The sequence below is a fragment of the Rhinoderma darwinii genome, chromosome 4, assembly GCF_050947455.1.
Source record: "Rhinoderma darwinii isolate aRhiDar2 chromosome 4, aRhiDar2.hap1, whole genome shotgun sequence".
Classification (NCBI taxonomy): Eukaryota; Metazoa; Chordata; class Amphibia; order Anura; family Rhinodermatidae; genus Rhinoderma; species Rhinoderma darwinii.
In genome coordinates, this window is record NC_134690.1 from 19,649,400 (window position 1) to 19,659,399 (window position 10,000).

At 40.4% G+C, this 10,000-nt stretch overlaps 18 non-coding genes across 18 annotated transcripts; all 18 read left to right on the forward strand.

Annotated features, from left to right (window-relative positions):
• Positions 1-708: 708 nt before the first annotated feature.
• Positions 709-780, forward strand: TRNAP-AGG (transfer RNA proline (anticodon AGG)). Its single transcript has one exon. It is a non-coding gene; the product is annotated as a tRNA-Pro (tRNA).
• A 908-nt stretch (positions 781-1,688) lies between these two features.
• On the forward strand, positions 1,689-1,760 carry TRNAP-AGG (transfer RNA proline (anticodon AGG)). Its single transcript has one exon. It is a non-coding gene; the product is annotated as a tRNA-Pro (tRNA).
• A 582-nt stretch (positions 1,761-2,342) lies between these two features.
• TRNAP-AGG (transfer RNA proline (anticodon AGG)) lies at positions 2,343-2,414 on the forward strand. The gene has a single exon. It is a non-coding gene; the product is annotated as a tRNA-Pro (tRNA).
• A 255-nt stretch (positions 2,415-2,669) lies between these two features.
• TRNAP-AGG (transfer RNA proline (anticodon AGG)) lies at positions 2,670-2,741 on the forward strand. Its single transcript has one exon. It is a non-coding gene; the product is annotated as a tRNA-Pro (tRNA).
• A 580-nt stretch (positions 2,742-3,321) lies between these two features.
• TRNAP-AGG (transfer RNA proline (anticodon AGG)) lies at positions 3,322-3,393 on the forward strand. Its single transcript has one exon. It is a non-coding gene; the product is annotated as a tRNA-Pro (tRNA).
• Positions 3,394-3,648: 255 nt separating this feature from the next.
• Positions 3,649-3,720, forward strand: TRNAP-AGG (transfer RNA proline (anticodon AGG)). Its single transcript has one exon. It is a non-coding gene; the product is annotated as a tRNA-Pro (tRNA).
• Positions 3,721-3,975: 255 nt separating this feature from the next.
• TRNAP-AGG (transfer RNA proline (anticodon AGG)) lies at positions 3,976-4,047 on the forward strand. The gene has a single exon. It is a non-coding gene; the product is annotated as a tRNA-Pro (tRNA).
• A 255-nt stretch (positions 4,048-4,302) lies between these two features.
• On the forward strand, positions 4,303-4,374 carry TRNAP-AGG (transfer RNA proline (anticodon AGG)). The gene has a single exon. It is a non-coding gene; the product is annotated as a tRNA-Pro (tRNA).
• A 1,234-nt stretch (positions 4,375-5,608) lies between these two features.
• On the forward strand, positions 5,609-5,680 carry TRNAP-AGG (transfer RNA proline (anticodon AGG)). The gene has a single exon. It is a non-coding gene; the product is annotated as a tRNA-Pro (tRNA).
• Positions 5,681-6,262: 582 nt separating this feature from the next.
• Positions 6,263-6,334, forward strand: TRNAP-AGG (transfer RNA proline (anticodon AGG)). Its single transcript has one exon. It is a non-coding gene; the product is annotated as a tRNA-Pro (tRNA).
• Positions 6,335-6,589: 255 nt separating this feature from the next.
• TRNAP-AGG (transfer RNA proline (anticodon AGG)) lies at positions 6,590-6,661 on the forward strand. Its single transcript has one exon. It is a non-coding gene; the product is annotated as a tRNA-Pro (tRNA).
• A 255-nt stretch (positions 6,662-6,916) lies between these two features.
• Positions 6,917-6,988, forward strand: TRNAP-AGG (transfer RNA proline (anticodon AGG)). Its single transcript has one exon. It is a non-coding gene; the product is annotated as a tRNA-Pro (tRNA).
• Positions 6,989-7,243: 255 nt separating this feature from the next.
• On the forward strand, positions 7,244-7,315 carry TRNAP-AGG (transfer RNA proline (anticodon AGG)). The gene has a single exon. It is a non-coding gene; the product is annotated as a tRNA-Pro (tRNA).
• A 582-nt stretch (positions 7,316-7,897) lies between these two features.
• Positions 7,898-7,969, forward strand: TRNAP-AGG (transfer RNA proline (anticodon AGG)). The gene has a single exon. It is a non-coding gene; the product is annotated as a tRNA-Pro (tRNA).
• A 582-nt stretch (positions 7,970-8,551) lies between these two features.
• Positions 8,552-8,623, forward strand: TRNAP-AGG (transfer RNA proline (anticodon AGG)). Its single transcript has one exon. It is a non-coding gene; the product is annotated as a tRNA-Pro (tRNA).
• A 255-nt stretch (positions 8,624-8,878) lies between these two features.
• Positions 8,879-8,950, forward strand: TRNAP-AGG (transfer RNA proline (anticodon AGG)). The gene has a single exon. It is a non-coding gene; the product is annotated as a tRNA-Pro (tRNA).
• Positions 8,951-9,205: 255 nt separating this feature from the next.
• On the forward strand, positions 9,206-9,277 carry TRNAP-AGG (transfer RNA proline (anticodon AGG)). Its single transcript has one exon. It is a non-coding gene; the product is annotated as a tRNA-Pro (tRNA).
• Positions 9,278-9,532: 255 nt separating this feature from the next.
• On the forward strand, positions 9,533-9,604 carry TRNAP-AGG (transfer RNA proline (anticodon AGG)). Its single transcript has one exon. It is a non-coding gene; the product is annotated as a tRNA-Pro (tRNA).
• The last annotated feature ends 396 nt before the right edge of the window (positions 9,605-10,000 follow it).

Below are 10,000 nucleotides of genomic sequence, written 5' to 3' on the forward strand. Positions count from 1 at the left end.
AGGACTCTTAAGAGGTGTACTAATTACTGGACGATGCTGTGTTGCTCGAGGGACATGGTTTTATAAAACTTTAGAAGTCGATCTCTGAGAAAAAACCCAAAATGTCTTATGTAAAATACCCAAAAAACTGCCTTCGAGCCTTCGATGTGAGGACTTTAAAGGCTAAGCTTTCTCAAATATGTGCCGTCTGTTGGCTCGTTGGTCTAGGGGTATCATTCTTGCTTCGGGTGCGAGAGGTGCCGGGTGCAAATCAAGAATGAGCCCATGCTTTTGAAAGAGGTTTTCCTCAAGAACCGATAAGTTTAAAATCGTAAGAAGTAAGCCTCTTAAGAGGTGTACTAATTACTGGACGATGCAGTGTTGCTCGAGGAACATGGTTTTAAAATACTTTAGAGGTAGATCTCTGAGAAAAAACCCAAAATGTCTTATGTAAATTACGCACAAAACTGCCTTTTACTTTTGAAAGAGGTGTTCCTCAAGAACCGATAAGTTTAAAAACTTAAGAAGTAGGACTCTTAAGAGGTGTACTAATTACTGGACGATGCTGTGTTGCTCGAGAAACATGGTTTTAAAAAACTTTAGAAGTAGATATCTGAGAAAAATACAAAAATGTCTTATGTAAAATACCCACAAAACTACCTTGGATGTGAGGACTTTAAAGAATTACTTGGGGTGCGGCAAAGCTTTCTCAAATAGGTGCTGTCTGTTGGCTCGTTGGTCTAGGGGTATGATTCTCGCTTAGGGTGCGAGAGGTCCCGGGTTCAAATCCCGGATGAGCCCATGCTTTTGAAAGAGGTTTTCCTCAAGAACCGTTAAGTTTAAAACTTAAGAAGTAGGACTCTTAAGAGGTGTACTAATTACTGGACGATGCTGTGTTGCTCGAGAAACATGGTTTTAAAAAACTTTGGAAGTAGATATCTGAGAAAAATACAAAAATGTCTTATGTAAAATACCCACAAAACTACCTTGGATGTGAGGACTTTAAAGAATTACTTGGGGTGCGGCAAAGCTTTCTCAAATAGGTGCTGTCTGTTGGCTCGTTGGTCTAGGGGTATGATTCTCGCTTAGGGTGCGAGAGGTCCCGGGTTCAAATCCTCGACGAGCCCATGCTTTTGAAAGAGGTTTTTCTCAAGAACCGATAAGTTTAAAAACTTAAGAAGTAGGACTCTTAAGAGGTGTACTAATTACTGGACGATGCTGTGTTGCTCGAGAAACAAGGTTTTAAAAAACTTTAGAAGTAGATATCTGAGAAAAATACAAAAATGTCTTATGTAAAATACCCACAAAACTACCTTGGATGTGAGGACTTTAAAGAATTACTTGGGGTGCGGCAAAGCTTTCTCAAATAGGTGCTGTCTGTTGGCTCGTTGGTCTAGGGGTATGATTCTCGCTTAGGGTGCGAGAGGTCCCGGGTTCAAATCCCAGACGAGCCCATGCTTTTGAAAGAGGTTTTCCTCAAGAACTGATAAGTTTAAAAACTTAAGAAGTAGGACTCTTAAGAGGTGTACTAATTACTGGACGATGCTGTGTTGCTCGAGAAACATGGTTTTAAAAAACTTTAGAAGTAGATATCTGAGAAAAATACAAAAATGTCTTATGTAAAATACCCACAAAACTACCTTGGATGTGAGGACTTTAAAGAATTACTTGGGGTGCGGCAAAGCTTTCTCAAACAGGTGCTGTCTGTTGGCTCGTTGGTCTAGGGGTATGATTCTCGCTTAGGGTGCGAGAGGTCCCGGGTTCAAATCCTGGACGAGCCCATGCTTTTGAAAGAGGTTTTCCTCAAGAACCGATAAGTTTAAAAACTTAAGAAGTAGGACTCTTAAGAGGTGTACTAATTACTGGACGATGCTGTGTTGCTTGAAAAACAAGGTTTTAAAAAACTTTAGAAGTAGATATCTGAGAAAAATACAAAAATGTCTTATGTAAAATACCCACAAAACTACCTTGGATGTGAGGACTTTAAAGAATTACTTGGGGTGCGGCAAAGCTTTCTCAAATAGGTGCTGTCTGTTGGCTCGTTGGTCTAGGGGTATGATTCTCGCTTAGGGTGCGAGAGGTCCCGGGTTCAAATTCTGGACGAGCCCATGCTTTTGAAAGAGGTTTTTCTCAAGAACCGATAAGTTTAAAAACTTAAGAAGTAGGACTCTTAAGAGGTGTACTAATTACTGGACGATGCTGTGTTGCTCGAGAAACATGGTTTTAAAAAACTTTGGAAGTAGATATCTGAGAAAAATACAAAAATGTCTTATGTAAAATACCCACAAAACTACCTTGGATGTGAGGACTTTAAAGAATTACTTGGGGTGCGGCAAAGCTTTCTCAAATAGGTGCTGTCTGTTGGCTCGTTGGTCTAGGGGTATGATTCTCGCTTAGGGTGCGAGAGGTCCCGGGTTCAAATCCTGGACGAGCCCATGCTTTTGAAAGAGGTTTTCCTCAAGAACCGATAAGTTTAAAAACTTAAGAAGTAGGACTCTTAAGAGGTGTACTAATTACTGGACGATGCTGTGTTGCTCGAGAAACATGGTTTTAAAAAACTTTGGAAGTAGATATCTGAGAAAAATACAAAAATGTCTTATGTAAAATACCCACAAAACTACCTTGGATGTGAGGACTTTAAAGAATTACTTGGGGTGCGGCAAAGCTTTCTCAAATAGGTGCTGTCTGTTGGCTCGTTGGTCTAGGGGTATGATTCTCGCTTAGGGTGCGAGAGGTCCCGGGTTCAAATCCTGGACGAGCCCATGCTTTTGAAAGAGGTTTTCCTCAAGAACTGATAAGTTTAAACTTAAGAAGTAGGACTCTTAAGAGGTGTACTAATTACTGGACGATGCTGTGTTGCTCGAGAAACATGGTTTTAAAAAACTTTAGAAGTAGATATCTGAGAAAAATACAAAAATGTCTTATGTAAAATACCCACAAAACTACCTTGGATGTGAGGACTTTAAAGAATTACTTGGGGTGCGGCAAAGCTTTCTCAAACAGGTGCTGTCTGTTGGCTCATTGGTCTAGGGGTATGATTCTCGCTTAGGGTGCGAGAGGTCCCGGGTTCAAATCCTGGACGAGCCCATGCTTTTGAAAGAGGTTTTCCTCAAGAACCGATAAGTTTAAAAACTTAAGAAGTAGGACTCTTAAGAGGTGTACTAATTACTGGACGATGCTGTGTTGCTTGAAAAACAAGGTTTTAAAAAACTTTAGAAGTAGATATCTGAGAAAAATACAAAAATGTCTTATGTAAAATACCCACAAAACTACCTTGGATGTGAGGACTTTAAAGAATTACTTGGGGTGCGGCAAAGCTTTCTCAAATAGGTGCTGTCTGTTGGCTCGTTGGTCTAGGGGTATGATTCTCGCTTAGGGTGCGAGAGGTCCCGGGTTCAAATCCTGGACGAGCCCATGCTTTTGAAAGAGGTTTTCCTCAAGAACCGATAAGTTTAAAAACTTAAGAAGTAGGACTCTTAAGAGGTGTACTAATTACTGGACGATGCTGTGTTGCTTGAAAAACAAGGTTTTAAAAAACTTTAGAAGTAGATATCTGAGAAAAATACAAAAATGTCTTATGTAAAATACCCACAAAACTACCTTGGATGTGAGGACTTTAAAGAATTACTTGGGGTGCGGCAAAGCTTTCTCAAATAGGTGCTGTCTGTTGGCTCGTTGGTCTAGGGGTATGATTCTCGCTTAGGGTGCGAGAGGTCCCGGGTTCAAATCCTGGACGAGCCCATGCTTTTGAAAGAGGTTTTCCTCAAGAACCGATAAGTTTAAAAACTTAAGAAGTAGGACTCTTAAGAGGTGTACTAATTACTGGACGATGCTGTGTTGCTCGAGAAACATGGTTTTAAAAAACTTTGGAAGTAGATATCTGAGAAAAATACAAAAATGTCTTATGTAAAATACCCACAAAACTACCTTGGATGTGAGGACTTTAAAGAATTACTTGGGGTGCGGCAAAGCTTTCTCAAATAGGTGCTGTCTGTTGGCTCGTTGGTCTAGGGGTATGATTCTCGCTTAGGGTGCGAGAGGTCCCGGGTTCAAATCCTGGACGAGCCCATGCTTTTGAAAGAGGTTTTCCTCAAGAACCGATAAGTTTAAAAACTTAAGAAGTAGGACTCTTAAGAGGTGTACTAATTACTGGACGATGCTGTGTTGCTCGAGAAACATGGTTTTAAAAAACTTTGGAAGTAGATATCTGAGAAAAATACAAAAATGTCTTATGTAAAATACCCACAAAACTACCTTGGATGTGAGGACTTTAAAGAATTACTTGGGGTGCGGCAAAGCTTTCTCAAATAGGTGCTGTCTGTTGGCTCGTTGGTCTAGGGGTATGATTCTCGCTTAGGGTGCGAGAGGTCCCGGGTTCAAATCCTGGACGAGCCCATGCTTTTGAAAGAGGTTTTCCTCAAGAACCGATAAGTTTAAAAACTTAAGAAGTAGGACTCTTAAGAGGTGTACTAATTACTGGACGATGCTGTGTTGCTCGAGAAACATGGTTTTAAAAAACTTTGGAAGTAGATATCTGAGAAAAATACAAAAATGTCTTATGTAAAATACCCACAAAACTACCTTGGATGTGAGGACTTTAAAGAATTACTTGGGGTGCGGCAAAGCTTTCTCAAATAGGTGCTGTCTGTTGGCTCGTTGGTCTAGGGGTATGATTCTCGCTTAGGGTGCGAGAGGTCCCGGGTTCAAATCCCAGACGAGCCCATGCTTTTGAAAGAGGTTTTCCTCAAGAACTGATAAGTTTAAACTTAAGAAGTAGGACTCTTAAGAGGTGTACTAATTACTGGACGATGCTGTGTTGCTCGAGAAACATGGTTTTAAAAAACTTTAGAAGTAGATATCTGAGAAAAATACAAAAATGTCTTATGTAAAATACCCACAAAACTACCTTGGATGTGAGGACTTTAAAGAATTACTTGGGGTGCGGCAAAGCTTTCTCAAACAGGTGCTGTCTGTTGGCTCATTGGTCTAGGGGTATGATTCTCGCTTAGGGTGCGAGAGGTCCCGGGTTCAAATCCTGGACGAGCCCATGCTTTTGAAAGAGGTTTTCCTCAAGAACCGATAAGTTTAAAAACTTAAGAAGTAGGACTCTTAAGAGGTGTACTAATTACTGGACGATGCTGTGTTGCTTGAAAAACAAGGTTTTAAAAAACTTTAGAAGTAGATATCTGAGAAAAATACAAAAATGTCTTATGTAAAATACCCACAAAACTACCTTGGATGTGAGGACTTTAAAGAATTACTTGGGGTGCGGCAAAGCTTTCTCAAATAGGTGCTGTCTGTTGGCTCGTTGGTCTAGGGGTATGATTCTCGCTTAGGGTGCGAGAGGTCCTGGGTTCAAATCCTGGACGAGCCCATGCTTTTGAAAGAGGTTTTCCTCAAGAACCGATAAGTTTAAAAACTTAAGAAGTAGGACTCTTAAGAGGTGTACTAATTACTGGACGATGCTGTGTTGCTCGAGAAACATGGTTTTAAAAAACTTTGGAAGTAGATATCTGAGAAAAATACAAAAATGTCTTATGTAAAATACCCACAAAACTACCTTGGATGTGAGGACTTTAAAGAATTACTTGGGGTGCGGCAAAGCTTTCTTAAATAGGTGCTGTCTGTTGGCTCGTTGGTCTAGGGGTATGATTCTCGCTTAGGGTGCGAGAGGTCCCGGGTTCAAATCCCAGACGAGCCCATGCTTTTGAAAGAGGTTTTCCTCAAGAACTGATAAGTTTAAAAACTTAAGAAGTAGGACTCTTAAGAGGTGTACTAATTACTGGACGATGCTGTGTTGCTCGAGAAACATGGTTTTAAAAAACTTTAGAAGTAGATATCTGAGAAAAATACAAAAATGTCTTATGTAAAATACCCACAAAACTACCTTGGATGTGAGGACTTTAAAGAATTACTTGGGGTGCGGCAAAGCTTTCTCAAATAGGTGCTGTCTGTTGGCTCGTTGGTCTAGGGGTATGATTCTCGCTTAGGGTGCGAGAGGTCCCGGGTTCAAATTCTGGACGAGCCCATGCTTTTGAAAGAGGTTTTTCTCAAGAACCGATAAGTTTAAAAACTTAAGAAGTAGGACTCTTAAGAGGTGTACTAATTACTGGACGATGCTGTGTTGCTCGAGAAACAAGGTTTTAAAAAACTTTAGAAGTAGATATCTGAGAAAAATACAAAAATGTCTTATGTAAAATACCCACAAAACTACCTTGGATGTGAGGACTTTAAAGAATTACTTGGGGTGCGGCAAAGCTTTCTCAAATAGGTGCTGTCTGTTGGCTCGTTGGTCTAGGGGTATGATTCTCGCTTAGGGTGCGAGAGGTCCCGGGTTCAAATCCTGGACGAGCCCATGCTTTTGAAAGAGGTTTTTCTCGAGAACCGATAAGTTTAAAAACTTAAGAAGTAGGATTCTTAAGAGGTGTACTAATTACTGGACGATGCTGTGTTGCTCGAGAAACATAGTTTTAAAAAACTTTAGAAGTAGATATCTGAGAAAAATACAAAAATGTCTTATGTAAAATACCCACAAAACTACCTTGGATGTGAGGACTTTAAAGAATTACTTGGGGTGCGGCAAAGCTTTCTCAAATAGGTGCTGTCTGTTGGCTCGTTGGTCTAGGGGTATGATTCTCGCTTAGGGTGCGAGAGGTCCCGGGTTCAAATCCTGGACGAGCCCATGCTTTTGAAAGAGGTTTTTCTCAAGAACCGATAAGTTTAAAAACTTAAGAAGTAGGACTCTTAAGAGGTGTACTAATTACTGGACGATGCTGTGTTGCTCGAAAAACAAGGTTTTAAAAAACTTTAGAAGTAGATATCTGAGAAAAATACAAAAATGTCTTATGTAAAATACCCACAAAACTACCTTGGATGTGAGGACTTTAAAGAATTACTTGGGGTGCGGCAAAGCTTTCTCAAATAGGTGCTGTCTGTTGGCTCGTTGGTCTAGGGGTATGATTCTCGCTTAGGGTGCGAGAGGTCCCGGGTTCAAATCCCAGACGAGCCCATGCTTTTGAAAGAGGTTTTTCTCAAGAACCGATAAGTTTAAAAACTTAAGAAGTAGGACTCTTAAGAGGTGTACTAATTACTGGACGATGCTGTGTTGCTCGAGAAACAAGGTTTTAAAAAACTTTAGAAGTAGATATCTGAGAAAAATACAAAAATGTCTTATGTAAAATACCCACAAAACTACCTTGGATGTGACGACTTTAAAGAATTACTTGGGGTGCGGCAAAGCTTTCTCAAATAGGTGCTGTCTGTTGGCTCGTTGGTCTAGGGGTATGATTCTCGCTTAGGGTGCGAGAGGTCCCGGGTTCAAATCCTGGATGAGCCCATGCTTTTGAAAGAGGTTTTTCTCGAGAACCGATAAGTTTAAAAACTTAAGAAGTAGGATTCTTAAGAGGTGTACTAATTACTGGACGATGCTGTGTTGCTCGAGAAACATAGTTTTAAAAAACTTTAGAAGTAGATATCTGAGAAAAATACAAAAATGTCTTATGTAAAATACCCACAAAACTACCTTGGATGTGAGGACTTTAAAGAATTACTTGGGGTGCGGCAAAGCTTTCTCAAATAGGTGCTGTCTGTTGGCTCGTTGGTCTAGGGGTATGATTCTCGCTTAGGGTGCGAGAGGTCCCGTGTTCAAATCCCAGACGAGCCCATGCTTTTGAAAGAGGTTTTCCTCAAGAACTGATAAGTTTAAAAACTTAAGAAGTAGGACTCTTAAGAGGTGTACTAATTACTGGACGATGCTGTGTTGCTCCAGAAACATGGTTTTAAAAAACTTTAGAAGTAGATATCTGAGAAAAATACAAAAATGTCTTATGTAAAATACCCACAAAACTACCTTGGATGTGAGGACTTTAAAGAATTACTTGGGGTGCGGCAAAGCTTTCTCAAATAGGTGCTGTCTGTTGGCTCGTTGGTCTAGGGGTATGATTCTCGCTTAGGGTGCGAGAGGTCCCGGGTTCAAATCCCAGACGAGCCCATGCTTTTGAAAGAGGTTTTCCTCAAGAACTGATAAGTTTAAAAACTTAAGAAGTAGGACTCTTAAGAGGTGTACTAATTACTGGACGATGCTGTGTTGCTCGAGAAACATGGTTTTAAAAAACTTTAGAAGTAGATATCTGAGAAAAATACAAAAATGTCTTATGTAAAATACCCACAAAACTACCTTGGATGTGAGGACTTTAAAGAATTACTTGGGGTGCGGCAAAGCTTTCTCAAACAGGTGCTGTCTGTTGGCTCGTTGGTCTAGGAGTATGATTCTCGCTTAGGGTGCGAGAGGTCCCGGGTTCAAATCCCAGACGAGCCCATGCTTTTGAAAGAGGTTTTCCTCAAGAACTGATAAGTTTAAAAACTTAAGAAGTAGGACTCTTAAGAGGTGTACTAATTACTGGACGATGCTGTGTTGCTCGAGAAACATGGTTTTAAAAAACTTTGGAAGTAGATATCTGAGAAAAATACAAAAATGTCTTATGTAAAATACCCACAAAACTACCTTGGATGTGAGGACTTTAAAGAATTACTTGGGGTGCGGCAAAGCTTTCTCAAATAGGTGCTGTCTGTTGGCTCGTTGGTCTAGGGGTATGATTCTCGCTTAGGGTGCGAGAGGTCCCGGGTTCAAATCCTGGACGAGCCCATGCTTTTGAAAGAGGTTTTCCTCAAGAACCGATAAGTTTAAAAACTTAAGAAGTAGGACTCTTAAGAGGTGTACTAATTACTGGACGATGCTGTGTTGCTCGAGAAACATGGTTTTAAAAAACTTTGGAAGTAGATATCTGAGAAAAATACAAAAATGTCTTATGTAAAATACCCACAAAACTACCTTGGATGTGAGGACTTTAAAGAATTACTTGGGGTGCGGCAAAGCTTTCTCAAATAGGTGCTGTCTGTTGGCTCGTTGGTCTAGGGGTATGATTCTCGCTTAGGGTGCGAGAGGTCCCGGGTTCAAATCCTGGACGAGCCCATGCTTTTGAAAGAGGTTTTTCTCAAGAACCGATAAGTTTAAAAACTTAAGAAGTAGGACTCTTAAGAGGTGTACTAATTACTGGACGATGCTGTGTTGCTCGAAAAACAAGGTTTTAAAAAACTTTAGAAGTAGATATCTGAGAAAAATACAAAAATGTCTTATGTAAAATACCCACAAAACTACCTTGGATGTGAGGACTTTAAAGAATTACTTGGGGTGCGGCAAAGCTTTCTCAAACAGGTGCTGTCTGTTGGCTCGTTGGTCTAGGGGTATGATTCTCGCTTAGGGTGCGAGAGGTCCCGGGTTCAAATCCTGGACGAGCCCATGCTTTTGAAAGAGGTTTTCCTCAAGAACCGATAAGTTTAAAAACTTAAGAAGTAGGACTCTTAAGAGGTGTACTAATTACTGGACGATGCTGTGTTGCTTGAAAAACAAGGTTTTAAAAAACTTTAGAAGTAGATATCTGAGAAAAATACAAAAATGTCTTATGTAAAATACCCACAAAACTACCTTGGATGTGAGGACTTTAAAGAATTACTTGGGCTGCGGCAAAGCTTTCTCAAATAGGTGCTGTCTGTTGGCTCGTTGGTCTAGGGGTATGATTCTCGCTTAGGGTGCGAGAGGTCCCGGGTTCAAATCCTGGACGAGCCCATGCTTTTGAAAGAGGTTTTCCTCAAGAACCGATAAGTTTAAAAACTTAAGAAGTAGGACTCTTAAGAGGTGTACTAATTACTGGACGATGCTGTGTTGCTTGAAAAACAAGGTTTTAAAAAACTTTAGAAGTAGATATCTGAGAAAAATACAAAAATGTCTTATGTAAAATACCCACAAAACTACCTTGGATGTGAGGACTTTAAAGAATTACTTGGGGTGCGGCAAAGCTTTCTCAAATAGGTGCTGTCTGTTGGCTCGTTGGTCTAGGGGTATGATTCTCGCTTAGGGTGCGAGAGGTCCCGGGTTCAAATTCTGGACGAGCCCATGCTTTTGAAAGAGGTTTTTCTCAAGAACCGATAAGTTTAAAAACTTAAGAAGTAGGGCTCTTAAGAG